The sequence below is a fragment of the Myotis nattereri genome (genome assembly GCF_964212035.1).
Source record: "Myotis nattereri genome assembly, chromosome: 10".
Classification (NCBI taxonomy): Eukaryota; Metazoa; Chordata; class Mammalia; order Chiroptera; family Vespertilionidae; genus Myotis; species Myotis nattereri.
The window spans coordinates 18,645,784-18,659,211 of NC_138085.1; the positions used below are offsets into that span (position 1 = coordinate 18,645,784).

The following is a 13,428-nucleotide window of genomic DNA, read 5'->3' on the forward strand; positions in this document are numbered from 1 at the left end:
GAGAGAATCACTGATCAGCTGCCTCCTGCACACCCCCTACTGGGGATGGAGCCTGCAACCCAGGCATATGCCCTTGGCCTGGATGGAACCTGGGACCCCTCAGTCCGCAGGCTGATGCTGTATCCACTGAGCCAAGCCGGCTAGGGCTCCATTGACATTTTTAACCTAGACATCCTATGCCGTGGGAGAGCAGAGCTCAGGAAAGTTTTCTAGTTTCCATCAGTGTGAGATTGTACAGCTAAGTCCACGGAGAGGGAGGGCCTGTAAAGCTGGGGTGCTTCATCCAGGTCTAGGCGTCACCTGGCGGTGTGTCTGTGAAGCTCAGAAATGGCACGCCATGTTTCTGTGAGGACCTCCGTGTCCTTCCTGCACTTTTCACAGGGTCTGGCCCTACAGGGTGAAGGAGCACCAGCAGAGGGGAAATCAGCGCGCCCCTCACTGCCCCAGTCCCACGGGGGAGCGAGCTGAACCGGCCTGGAGGTGCGGCAGCTCCGGGTGGAGGCAGCTCAGGCTCCTAGTGACAGGACCCGGCGCAGATGGAGAGGCCGGGACGGTCCGGTCACAGCTCAGACTCCAGCTGACCGGGTCCTGCTTCCGGGCTCCACGCGGCGCCGGGGACCAGGCGGTAACGGCGGGCGGACCCAGCATCCTCCCAGGAGGCGAGCAGAGCCGGACCACGGGCTGCGGCGCCTCCCGCGAGACCCGGTGCTTCAAGGCCCCGCCCCCGGGCCCCGCGCGAAGCAGGACGGGAAATTCAGCGGAGTCCGTCCTTTGGTTTTAGAGCGGGAGCTAACGCCCGCGGTCCTCGGCTGCTGCTCGCCGGTTCTCGGAGCGGGGGACGGAGGGGGAGGAAACGCTCAGCGGCGGCGGAGTCCAGGTGACCGACTCTGCTGTGGCCCCGGGGGCGCAGCCGGGCTCCTGCGCCTCGCCCGTCCCGAGTGACTCAGGCGAGGCCCGGCCGGCGGCGCTGCTGGTCGCTGCGTGTCCCTGTCCCCGCACCCGACCGCCCCGGGCGGCGTTGCCTGGGCTCCGCGCTGCCCCTCCCCGCGCAGCCCCCGGCCTCCTTCCCAGCTGAGCGCGGTGTCTCCGCGGCTGCAGCTCAGAGCAGGCCCGCCCTGTGGCTGGCGCTGCTGAGGCCTCGGCTCAGCCCGCGGGTCTCGCCCACCCTGAGGCCCCTGACGCGGCCCTTCCGCCCAGACCTGGCTCCGGTGCCTCCTGTGCCTTCGGGTCCCCCCGAGCCGCCTCGGGTGCTCTTGGCAGGTCCCTGTTCCCAGGAAGCGAGGCCGCGGTCTCCCTGGGAGCGCATCAGTTCCATGCGGTGCTGTTATAGGGCCCCCAGGAAGCGCACACACAGTTGGGGCTGCAAAGATCTAAATATACTAATCAGCACAAAGTGGCCATTGTTCTGTGCAGGCGATCCTTTAATTACCGATTCTGTGGCTTCCTCTCAGAGTTAATATGTTGGTTAACCCGTTGACTAGAACATAGGAAGGCCGGCTGGATTTTGTGGTGTTTGGTGTAAGTTTTATAAGGCACTGTGGGGTGCACAGTCCTCTGCCAGGGGCTGTACCCACGTGAACGCCGGGCAGTAGACAAAGAGGACATGAGAGACAGAGGCATATAGGAGAGTCTTTTTAAAAATATATTTTCATTTTTTTTTACGTAGAGGAAGGGAGAGGGATAGTTAGAAACATCATGAGAGAGAAACATAGATCAGCGGCCTCCTGCACACTCCCTACTGGGGATGTGCCTGCAACCAAGGTACATGCCCTGGACTGGGACCCTTCAGTCCGCAGGCTGTTCTCTATCCACTGAGCCAAACCGGTTAGGGCAGGAGAGTCTCTTTTGCAGGCCATGTAGCCATTGCTAACAAGGAGCCATCAGACAAAACAGTTCTTCAAAGTAGCTTCACACAGTGGCTGCGCCAAGCAGCCCTTGCTAATACAGTAGCAAACAGGAGCCATACCAAGCAGCCACCCACTGGCTGGTTAGTAACACGTTTATACTAACTTAGACACAAAGGCTTCCTGCCCAACAGTGACATCAGTATTTGGGTGATAGTAAGGTACTCCTGCCCAGTGTGTACAGTACAATCTCTGTGTCCTTCCTTAGATTGGCCTTGAACATCCCAATTAGGATTCTCCTGCTCAGATTGGCCTTGAACATCTGGCATACTCTGATTAGGCTCCCACAGGCACTATCTCAGTCATGGCCCAAGTTAAACTTTCTCAAAACTGACTTATCAGAAGGAGGAAAAAGTGTCATGAATGTGACATAACCGTTCTCTCAGGAATAACACTTAATTCACAGAAAACATAACTGCAACCCTAGAGGAGCTGCATGGGAACCACAGGCTTAGATATTTCAGCCAAGAAAGCTGCTGGTGCCAAAAAGATCTCAGAGGAGAAACGAAGTCATATTAAACTGTTTGTGATGTGAAAGCCCTTTCAAACACTGTTTTTAAAGGTTGTCTAGTGCTGACATGAATGTGTGTTTTGATTCCTGTATTTGAGGATTGCAGCTTAACCTCTATGCCACAAAACCGTTTTCCATATAAGAGTTGTTTGAGGCAGAACTGTCATCCACCTTCTACAATGGCCGAATTTGACTGGCTGTCAGTGACTGTTCGTAGAAATGTTCTGGAAGTAAGGGGTGAGGGCTCTTTCCACCCACAGCTCGCCCACTTCTTTGTAGTAATGAGCTGAACTGTAGTAGATTGTGTTCTTTCAAAGCCAGAACTGTTAAGTTTGCAAACAAGCATGACTGTTCCATCGCCAGTGATTTTGTTCATGCCTTGGTCTTTGGGGTTTGCACCAGAAATTGGCATTGCTTGCAATTACATGTTTAGGTGGATTGAGGCTCACAATTAATGATGACATTGACTAGTTTCTTAAAGCACCAAGTGGGTCAACTTTTGATGAATTAGAAATGATATATTGTTTTTGTTTGTTTCATTTCAATATGCCAGTGATCTGTTAGGTGTGCTTTTTAAATGTTGTTCCAGCATTTGAACAGAAATGCCCTTAAATGTTGAGAGCCATTTACTATAAAGTAAAACTTGTCTAAATCCTTAAATGTGAAATGTGGAGAAATTAGTGAGTAGTAGTAGGAAATGTAGGATCAATATTGTCAGACATAAGTGCTTATCTCTCAGCCCAGTGATTTCCTACAGTTGATTTTGTCAGCAACTAACATGTAGCTGTAATGTTAATTATGTACTGATAGTGTAAGGTAACTATGAAATGGAAACTAATAACCTGAAAGAATCAGATCTGGAATGCCCGTTGATGTTATGGTTACTTGTACACCTACAATGTGATAGGATTGTATGACACTCATTTAAGGATTTATGGCTCTTCTGTAAACTTCTGATAATTTTCTTCTCATTTTGATTCCAACAGCTGGCCAGAATGTGTTTGAATTCATACAGAAATAATATTGATATCTGAAAGCCATGTTGAACTTCTCTGAAGAAAGGGCAACAATGATTGCAGCTGGGGATTTGCAGGAATTTGTTCCTTTTGGTCGAGACCACTGCAGACACCACCCTAATGCTTTGAACCTTCAGCTTCGGCAGCTGCAGCCAGCCTCTGAGTTGTGGTCGTCTGATGGTGCTGCTGGCTTGGTGGGATCCCTGCAGGAGGTTACAATCCACGAAAAACAGAAGGTTTTATCAAGATTCTCAGTTTGCTTTTGAAATGTAGAGAGATTCGATCTACTTGTAATTTAAGGCTACCCAGATGCAACTGAGAAATGAGTATGATGCTACTTCTAGGGTATTGGTTAAGATTTGGTAATTTCCATGAAAGCTAAAAATAATGACCTTAATTGTATTACAGTGTCATGGCTGTTTAGACATATAACTCAGGGATTTATAATGAGAGTCACTATGATTATGGTCCATTTAAATCTCTTTTTCTTCATTTAGTACGTGGGACCAGATTTCATGTTATTTGATGGTTAGATAGTCGAGTTAGCAATGGTCCCTGCTGCCCAAAACTTACATATTTCTAGAGGAGAAAGGAAATGCCACATAAGTAGATACAGTACTAGTTTTTAAATAGGGGAATGAGAAGTAAGTGCATGTTAAACAGTCAGTCATTCTCATCTTAATTCCATTTCTGTATCCCTTTTGGGATACCAAAATTTCCAGGAGCGGAAGTCTGTAGTTAGGAATCCAAACCTTTCTCTTTTCTGTTCATTCTGATGGTTGGCACAAGGGCAGGAAGGTGAATGTATATGCAGTTGTGAAGCAGGGAAGTCTGCATGGTTGGTAAGCTCCCCCAGTGTCCCATGTGCACTTCACTGCCCCCTCTGCTTCACCCCCCATATGCTTCATATGTCTTTCGTCTCCCAAGAATGTTGGTTTAATTTTTGGATATATAGGTAAGGTCTAATTTTTGTTTATTTATGTTTTTGGCAGCATAAAATGGTAACGTAATAATAAAATACTTAATATAGAGAATTCTTGAGGTAAATTCCCATTTTTGAAATCCTGTAAGATACAGTATGATACATACACCCACACCCCCTCCTCTGTTAATCAGTGGCACCGAACCTAAGAGTTGGGCTTGGACTGAGCCTTACTCCACAGACAGAGCAGGAGACTTGTATCTGAATTGCTGTTCAATTTTAATTAATAAATCTTGCTCCATAATGTTGCAAAAGAAATAAAAACTGCTTAAACATGTCTTACATATGTAAATTTTTTAGGAAAGCTGGCAGTTAAGGAGAGGCAGAAGTGAAATTGGAGAAATGGATTATGACGAGGAACTCTATGTGGCTGGAAATATGGTGATCTGGAGCAAAGGGAGTAAAAGCCAGGCATTGGCTCTTTACAAGGCCTTTACCGTTGATAGTCCTGTTCAACAGGTGAGTTGATTTGAATTTTAGTATTTGATTGATTATTGAGTGTTTTTTTTTTTAAAAAACAAAGCTTTTATCCTAATTTTAACAGAAATAATAAAAACAATATATAATGATCTCAGTAGCTAGATATATGTTTTAACATGTAGTGAAGATAATGGTAGGGAAATAAACATTTCATTTATTTTCTATATCATCATTTTTTTGCACTGTTCTTTGTCCATTTCATGGTAATGTTTAAACACTTGAGTAATTTAATTAGTTATTGCCGAGAAAATTTATGACTTAAATTTAAGGGTATAAGAATATATTAGCACATGATTATATTTGGTTGCAAAGTGTTGAATAAATAAAAATCAAGTTCATAGTAAAAATAGAGAGTACGGGAAAGGAAAAAAAAAATCTAATTTGCTGTCATTGCACATGCTTGGGTTGCTGGCTTGATCCCCAGTAGGGGGCATGCAGGAGGCAGCTAATCAAAGTTTCTCATCATTGATGTTTCTATCTATCTCTTCCTTTCTGAAGTCAATGAAAATATATTTATATATGTATTTATATTTCATAAATTTATATATAAATTCATATGTATATTTATTTATATGTAAACTACATACATTTCTAACTGATTATAAAAAAAAGAATAGAAACAAATAAAAATTAGTAATTAAAGGGACAGAATTAAGCATTTGCTCTGCCTTTTTAGGAAGCCTTGCAGTTCATCTCCAGTTAATAAAGGAAAACCGTTATTTAAAGTAGAATTCCAGCTAATAAATATAGAAGGACTGGTAGAATTTGAAAATCGCTATTCTGTGTAACCTCTTACTCCAGTGTAACCTCTGATTCAGACAAGGATTGTAAATGGGATAGTAATGCCATTGCGTGAAAGGTGTTAGCATGGCACCAAGGTGTCACCCAAAGTGAAGAAACAAATGCATCTCTACTTTGAAGCTGCATGTTGTTCTCCACCTCCACAACCTGGTGGGTTACCATCACTGATAGGTGACAGAGGACTCCTTTATACCTACAGCTGTAATGTGGCATGGAGACATGATGTCATCTACTCAGTTTTCTTCCCCCAAATATTTGATATGAATATGTAGACCTAACTTCCAGTTATAGGAAGTATGGGGCCTAGAGGATCAGTTTGTAAAATGAGATGAGGAATGGGTGGAGGTATAGATGAAACAAGAACCACCAGAAATTGAGAATTATTGAAGCTGGCTGTTGGAGATTTATTATGTTACTCTGTTTCCTTTGTATATATTTGAAATTTTCTATAATAAAGACTTAAAGAAAAAACCACTATGAGATACAATTAGACAAATCCAGAATATGGGATAGTCTACATTCTGGTCTCCTTAAAGAGTTAGTCATGGAGAGAAACCAAGATGGCAGCATAGGTAAACACTGGAGTTTGCTGCCTCGAACAACCACTTCAAAAATACAACTAAAAGACGGAACGGACACCATCCAGAACCACAGGAAGGGTGGCTGAGTGGAAATTGTACAACTAGAAGGGAGAAGGAAAGAGAAAAGCATACCGAGACTCAGAGGAGACGCAGTATGGCAGTAAAATACTATGGTGCGGAGGTGCATGCGGAGCGGGCTGGCGGCTGAGGGCATGGTTGTCGTTTTCAATCAGAAGGGAGTCTCAGGCTCTGAGCTCCAGTTCCAGGCAAGTTTCTAGGGACCCAGACTCATACGGGAGAAGCGGGACTGTCTGGCATAGGTCAGAACTCGAGGGCAGCTTTCTCTCCGAGGTGCTTGCAGAGGTTACCAGGACATTGAGAAGCAGAGCCTCTGAGGGCTGGACTGAGAGCAGCCATAACTGCTAGCCCCACCCTGTTGATCCCGTGGGACCCGCCCCGCCTAAGCCCTGCAGGGAAGATTTTGCTGTATAGCATCAGGCAAAGGCTAGATTAGCACCTCCCTAGAGATCCAGGAGCCAGGAAACCCAGAGGTCAGAGTGGAACCATCCAGTTTGCAGCTCCGTGGAACCATAAAGGACACACTCAGGGGGCAGACTCAGTGAGCACCAAAGCCCCATTGAAGCAAGTCTTGCCCCAGAGGAGTGTGTCCAGCACAGAAGTTCTCCCACTGCAGACACAGCTGATACTCACAGCCAATTGGCCTGGAGGTCAATTCCTCCCAGTGATAACTACAACAATCAAGGCTTAACTACAACAAGACTGTGCACAAAGACCACAAGGGGGTGCACCAAGAGTGTCCTCCTCAGGTAATTGGAGAGGCTGAACCACTGGGCCCTAGTGGACACTCAAAACAGAAAACCACTTTATCAACACAGGGAAGCATAAAAATGCGGAGACAAAGAAGAAGGACACAAATGACAGAAATGGAGGAAAGCAAACTACTGGATATAGAGTTCAAAACCACACTTTTAAGGTTTTTCAAGAATTTTCTAGAAACTGCCGATAAACTTAATGAGATCTATAAGAAATCTAATGAGACCCTCGAGGTTGTGATAAAGGACCAACTAGAAATTAAGCATACACTGACTGAAATAAAGAATATTATACAGACTCCCAACAGCAGACTCTCTAGCCTTGATTGCAAGAATCAAGTCCACGATTTGAAATATGAAGAAGCAAAAAACATCCAACCAGAAAAGCAAAATGAAAAAAGAATCCAAAAATACGAAGATAGTGTAAGGAGCCTCTGGGACACCTTCAAGCGTACCAACATCCGAATTATAGGGGTGCCAGAAGAAGAGAGAGAGCAAGATATTGAAAACCTATTTGAAGAAATAATGACAGAAAACTTCCTCTACCTGGTGAAAGAAATAGACTTACAAGTCCAGGAAGTGCAGAGAAGCCCAAACAAAAGGAATCCAAAGAGGACCACACCAAGACACATCATAATTAAAATGCCAAGAGCAAAAGACAAAGAGAGAATCTTAAAAGCGGCAAGAGAAAGACAGTCAGTTACCTACAAGGGAGTGCCCATAGGACTGTCAGCTGATTTCTCAACAGAAACTTTGCAGGCCAGAAGGGAGTGGCAAGAAATATTCAAAGTGATGAATGCCAAGAACCTACAACCAAGATTACTTTATCCAGCAAAGCTATCATTCAGAATTGAAGGTCAGATAAAGAGCTTCACAGATAAGGAAAAGCTAAAGGAGTTCATCACCACCAAACCAGTATTATATGAAATGCTGAAAGGTATCCTTTAAGAAGAGGAAGAAGAAGAAAAAGGTAAAGATACAAATTTTGAACACCAAATACACATCTATCAACAAGTGAATGTGAAAATCAAGTGACTAATCTGATGAACAGAATGAACTGGTGATTATAATAGAATCAGGGGCATAGAAAGGGAGTGGACTGGCTATTCTTGGGGGGCAAAGGGGTGAGGGGGATGTGTGAAGAGACTGGACAAAAATCGCACACCTATGGATGAGGACAGTGGATGGGGAGTGAGGGAAGTGGGTGGGGTGGGAACAGGGTAGAGGGGAGTTATGTTGGGAAAAAAGAGGAACAAAAGTAATAATCTGAACAATAAAGGTTTAATTAATAAAAAAAAAAAAGAACAGTAGTAGAAAGCAAAAAAAACAAAAGAGTCATGGAGGGAGAAAAAGGTGGGGCCTATTGTAGGTTAAAAGAGACTAAAGGACATCACCAAATGCAATATTTTTTGCACCATTTTGAATGAACTTTGATTGAGTCCTGGTTCTAGAAAATTGTCTTAAAAAAACATTTTGGGGAAAATTTGAAAAAGTTGCAAATGGACTGAATATTAGGTGATGTTAGAAAAATTTTTTCTTAGGCAAGATGATGGTTTTGTGGTGTATAGGAGAGAATATTTATTTTGGGGAAATGCATGATGAAGTCATGATGTGGGGGGTTTTCAGGTAGTCATCATCCCGCAGTCAAATCCCTCACATGCACATAAGCAGATATGGCATATTGGTAACCACTGTTAGATTTATTTGTTTATTTTTAAAACATTTTTTATTGATTTTAGGGAGGAAGGGAGAGGGAGAGAGAGAGAGAGAAACATCAGTAACATCAATGGTAAGAAGAGAATCATTGATCGGCTGCCTCCTGCATGCCCACTACTGGGGACTGAGCCCGAAACCTGGGTATGTGACCTGGACTGGAATCAAACCCAGGACCAGTCCGCAGGCCGATGCTCTATCCACTGAGGCAAACCGGCTAGGCCTTAACAACTGTTAGATTTAGATGAAACAGGTGTTCACTGTATTATTTCAACTTTTACTGAATATTTTTAGAATAAAAAGTTTTGGGGCGGGGGAGAATATATTTATAGCAGTTGAATTAATTATTGGGCTATTGACAAGAGATTTCAAGACTTTTTGACTAATGTTAAATTCCTTAGTGGTAAGCACTGCAATCTTGATACCTGGACATTGCTTTTGTGTTTTCCCCCATTAACTGTTTCCTGATGAACATTGTACCCTTCTAACAATATACTGGGAACGATAAACTGAATTATTCCTAAACTTGAGGGCATGTGTAAAAGCATTTCTGTCCAGGAGTGTTGAAGCCAGTGACCATTTTTTTAAAAATATATTTTTATTGATTTCAGAGAGGAAGGGAGAGAGATAGAAAGATAGAAACATCAATGATGAGAGAGAATCATTGATCGGCTGCCTCCTGCACGCCCCCTACTGGGGATTGATCCCGGAACCTGGGCATGTGCCCTTGACTGGAATCGAACCTGGGACCCTTCAGTCTACAGGCTAATGCTCTATCCACTGAGCCAAACCAGCAAGGGCCCCAGTGACCATTTTGATGATATTTCCCCCCCCCCCCCCGTAACCATATGGTTAGTGTAGTTGTGAAAGTGGCATGATGATATCCAACAAGGGCTTTTTTTAATATGTATTTTTATTTTCCAGAGAGGAAGGGAGAGGGAGAGAGAGATAGAAACATCAATGATGAGAGAGAATCATTGATTGGCTGCCTCCCGGGGATCGAGGCTGCAACTCAAACATATGCCCTGACCTGGAATCAAACTGTGACCTCCTGGTTCATTGGTCGATGCTTAACCACAGAGCCATGGTGGCCGGGCTCAAACTCATTCTTTGCTTCTATGTTTCCATCTTAAATTCTCCAAAGGATGATTGCATGTTTACTAGATTCCATGGATGTGCAGTTAGATGAATTGTCTCTTTTGTCTCCGTTATCTTAAGTCTGCTTGTAAATAGAACGATAAGATTTTTAATTTCAGTCCTTTTGGTCTGGAAAACATATTGTTCTTTAGTCTTCTTACTATATGCGGGAAGATATTTTATATTTTGGTTAGGAATCAATACCAGGTGTATGTGACTCAGATTTAGTTGAACAAATAAACAGATAACTAAAATGCTGTATGCAGATAAATTAAAATGCCACATAATACCTGTGTGTCCACAGTGTGGTGAGAGTCAGGGGACTGGCTCTGAAGGAAGGATTTCTCAAAGAAGTTGCTGATTGAACTGGAAGTTGGTAAAAGAAGGGCATTCTAGGCAGAGCGAATCAGCCAAACTATTTATGGAAAAACATGATGTTTTTAAGTTCAGAATGGATGTACACAAGGTTTGGGTGTGGAGAGATGCTTGCAGGTGCTGAGTGGATCCAAACTGAAGGGCCTTGTTTGTACCTGGGAACTTGAAATTTAAACTGTACACAGAAGGAGCCTGTCAAGGATGTTAAAATGGAAAGTACATCTTCAGTTCTGTATTTTGAGAAGATATGACTTTGGTGGCAATGTGTAGGATGTGTAGGATTGGCTGTAGAGTAGAGAGACTGTTGTCAAGGATACTGTTCTATGATAGTTCAGGGGAAAAAGATTGGCTCTGAAGAGAGAAGACAGAAATGAGAGACAGAGCTGAGGGAATGTGCAAGTCCTGAGACATCAGGAGTAAGGGAGAGTATGAAAATACTATTGGGGTGGGGATGGGAGTGGCCCGGAAGAGATTAATGCGGGGAAAGGAGGACCTATGTAATACTTTCAACAATATAGATTTAAAAAATAAAAATAAAATAAAATACTATCTGCTTTTATAGACTGGGAGGATGGGATTTCATAAAAGGAAGCTGAGTCAATAATAGGTACATGCCGGTTTTTCCTAAATTCAACAACCACAGATCAGACAATTCAATTTAAAACTGGACAGAGGGCTTGAACGGACATTTCTCTAAAGATATGTAAATGGCCAATGAGCATATGAAACAGTGCTCAGCATGTTTAATCATTAGGCAAATGCAAATCAAAACCACAGTGCGATACCATGTCATACCTACTGAGATGACTGATTTATTAAACAATGAAAAAAATAAGTGAGGATGTTGAAACTGGAACCCTGTGATTACTGGTGGAAAAGTAAAAAATGCCACTGTGGGAAACCATTTGCTGTTTCTCAAAATATTAAACCTAGGCAGGGTGGAGGGGATGAATGGGGGATAGAAAGGGACATCTATAATAATTTCAACAATAAATTTCAAGATAAATTAGGAGGGGGGGGGGAGTTAAACCTAGAATCACCATATGATCCAACAATTCCCCTTTTGATTATATATACACAAAAGACAGAAGCATCGATCAGATGCTCAAACCTCAGAGGGAAGGTAGGGGAGGGTGGGAGTAAGGGATCGAGGTCAACCAAAGGACTTGTATACATGCATATAAGCATAACCAATGGACACAGACCCAGGGGAGTGAGGTCATGAATGGGAGTGGGGTGGGGGGCAATTGGGGGATAAGGACATATGTAATTCCTTAATAAAAAAAATGTTGAAATAAAAGGAAAAGATTTGAAAGTGGGGACTCAGTCGAACACCAGTATTCATAGCAGCATTATTCATAATAGTTGAAATTGGAAACAACCCCAGTGTGTATGGAGAGATGACTGGATTTACAATATGTGGTATATGCCTACAATGAAATATTTAGCCTTTAAAATGAAGGAAATTCTGAGATGTGCTACAACATGGATGAACCTTGAGGATGTTATACCCAACATAACATAAATACTGTATAATTCCACCTTCATGGGGTACTTTGCTTTGAATAGGTAAATTCATAAGGACAGAAAATATAATAGAAGCTGAGGGAGGGAGAAAGGGGGAGTTGTTGAATTGGCAGTTTCTGTTTGGGATAATGGAAAAGTTCTGGAAATGGATAGCATTGAGGTTACACAACTTTATGAATGAATGTATTTAATGGTACTGAATTTGTACACCACAAAATGGTTAAAATGGTAAATTTTACATTATGTATATTTAACCACAATTAAAAAACCCATAAAATACCATGAAATAATTTCAAGTAAGTGATTGTTAGGCATGCTAGTGAAAGTTGAATGGCATTTCCTAGTTTATGTTTTGCAAGATGAAAGGGAAAGTTTAGTTTTTCTAAAGATATTTTTCTGACTGTCTAAGAATGATAAGATCATTAAGAAACCTGTAGGTTATGAATAGCTCTTCTGGTAATCTTTAGTTTTATAAAGGACATAAGGTCAATACAGGTTGAGCCACGGTTTGAGGTCACTTTTGTGGCAAGGCTTCTAGCTAGTAGATTTTTAAATGTTTGTCTACTCTTTTCTTAAAATTTATTTACACACATACTTTATCTTATAATATTTATCATTCATTTGTTTAATTTTATTTTACCTTTTTTAGTTCCCATGGTGCATGTGTTGAGTTGGTGAGAAGATAGTATATAGCTATATGTCATAATTATTTATTTTTAAAATCTTTCCTTTTGAAAGTATTATAGATGTCCCCCCTTTTTTATTGTCCCCTTCTAGCTCACCACAATTCTTATTTAGATATGATTTGTTAATAGGCTATTATTTAGATGCAATTCTTAGATAAGCATTTTGTTTTAATTTTAGGCATTTATCATATCACAGGGTAAGTCTGAAAAAGCCTACAATAAGTTTCTTTTTGGAATTTTATTGAACTTTTTGATTCCAAATGTATACCTCTTTTTTTGTTGTTCAAAACAAAATGAATAATGGTGGTTTTGTCTAAGCATTTTTATATTATTCATTAAAGGAAGAGTCCACATCTCTTTCCGTAGAAGGTGCTGTGGAGACTGTGGAAATGACAACAAAGAGCCTCACATCTCGTGGAGAAAGTGCTTTGGAGACTGGAAATGACAACAGAGGATTTAGAAGATCACTAAAGTCATTTAGGTGTTTTGATATTCCTTTCATTTTCCAGCATTGTGATTACTTAATTTTTAAAATGTTTTCATTGATTTCAGGGACAGGAAGGGAGAGGGAGAGAGATAGAAATATCCTTGATGAGAGAGAATCATCAGTTGGCTGCCTCCTGCACACTCCCTCCTGGGAATAAAACCAGAAACCTGGGCATGTGCCCTGGTCAGGAATTGAACCATGACCTCTTGGTTCATGGATTGATGCTCAACCACTGAGCCACACCTGCTGGGCCAGCATTGTGATTTTTTTTTCATATTCTTAGATCAACTTAATACGAAAATGGAACTTGAATTGCTTTAATTGAATTTTTTTATTGTTTAAAGCAGCGGTTCTCAACCTGTGGGTCGTGAGCCCTTTAGGGGTCGAATGACCCT

At 42.2% G+C, this 13,428-nt stretch overlaps 1 long non-coding RNA gene across 1 annotated transcript in view; it reads left to right on the plus strand.

The window, feature by feature from the left end:
- Nucleotides 1-737: 737 nt before the first annotated feature.
- The window catches only part of LOC308525985, a 43,972-nt gene continuing 31,281 nt past the window's right edge, over nucleotides 738-13,428 (plus strand). The window contains exons 1-4 of the long non-coding RNA XR_013996505.1: nucleotides 738-877; nucleotides 3,402-3,667; nucleotides 4,714-4,872; nucleotides 12,888-13,027. This is a non-coding gene — a long non-coding RNA (uncharacterized lncRNA). The remainder of the gene's footprint in view (nucleotides 878-3,401; nucleotides 3,668-4,713; nucleotides 4,873-12,887; nucleotides 13,028-13,428) is intronic.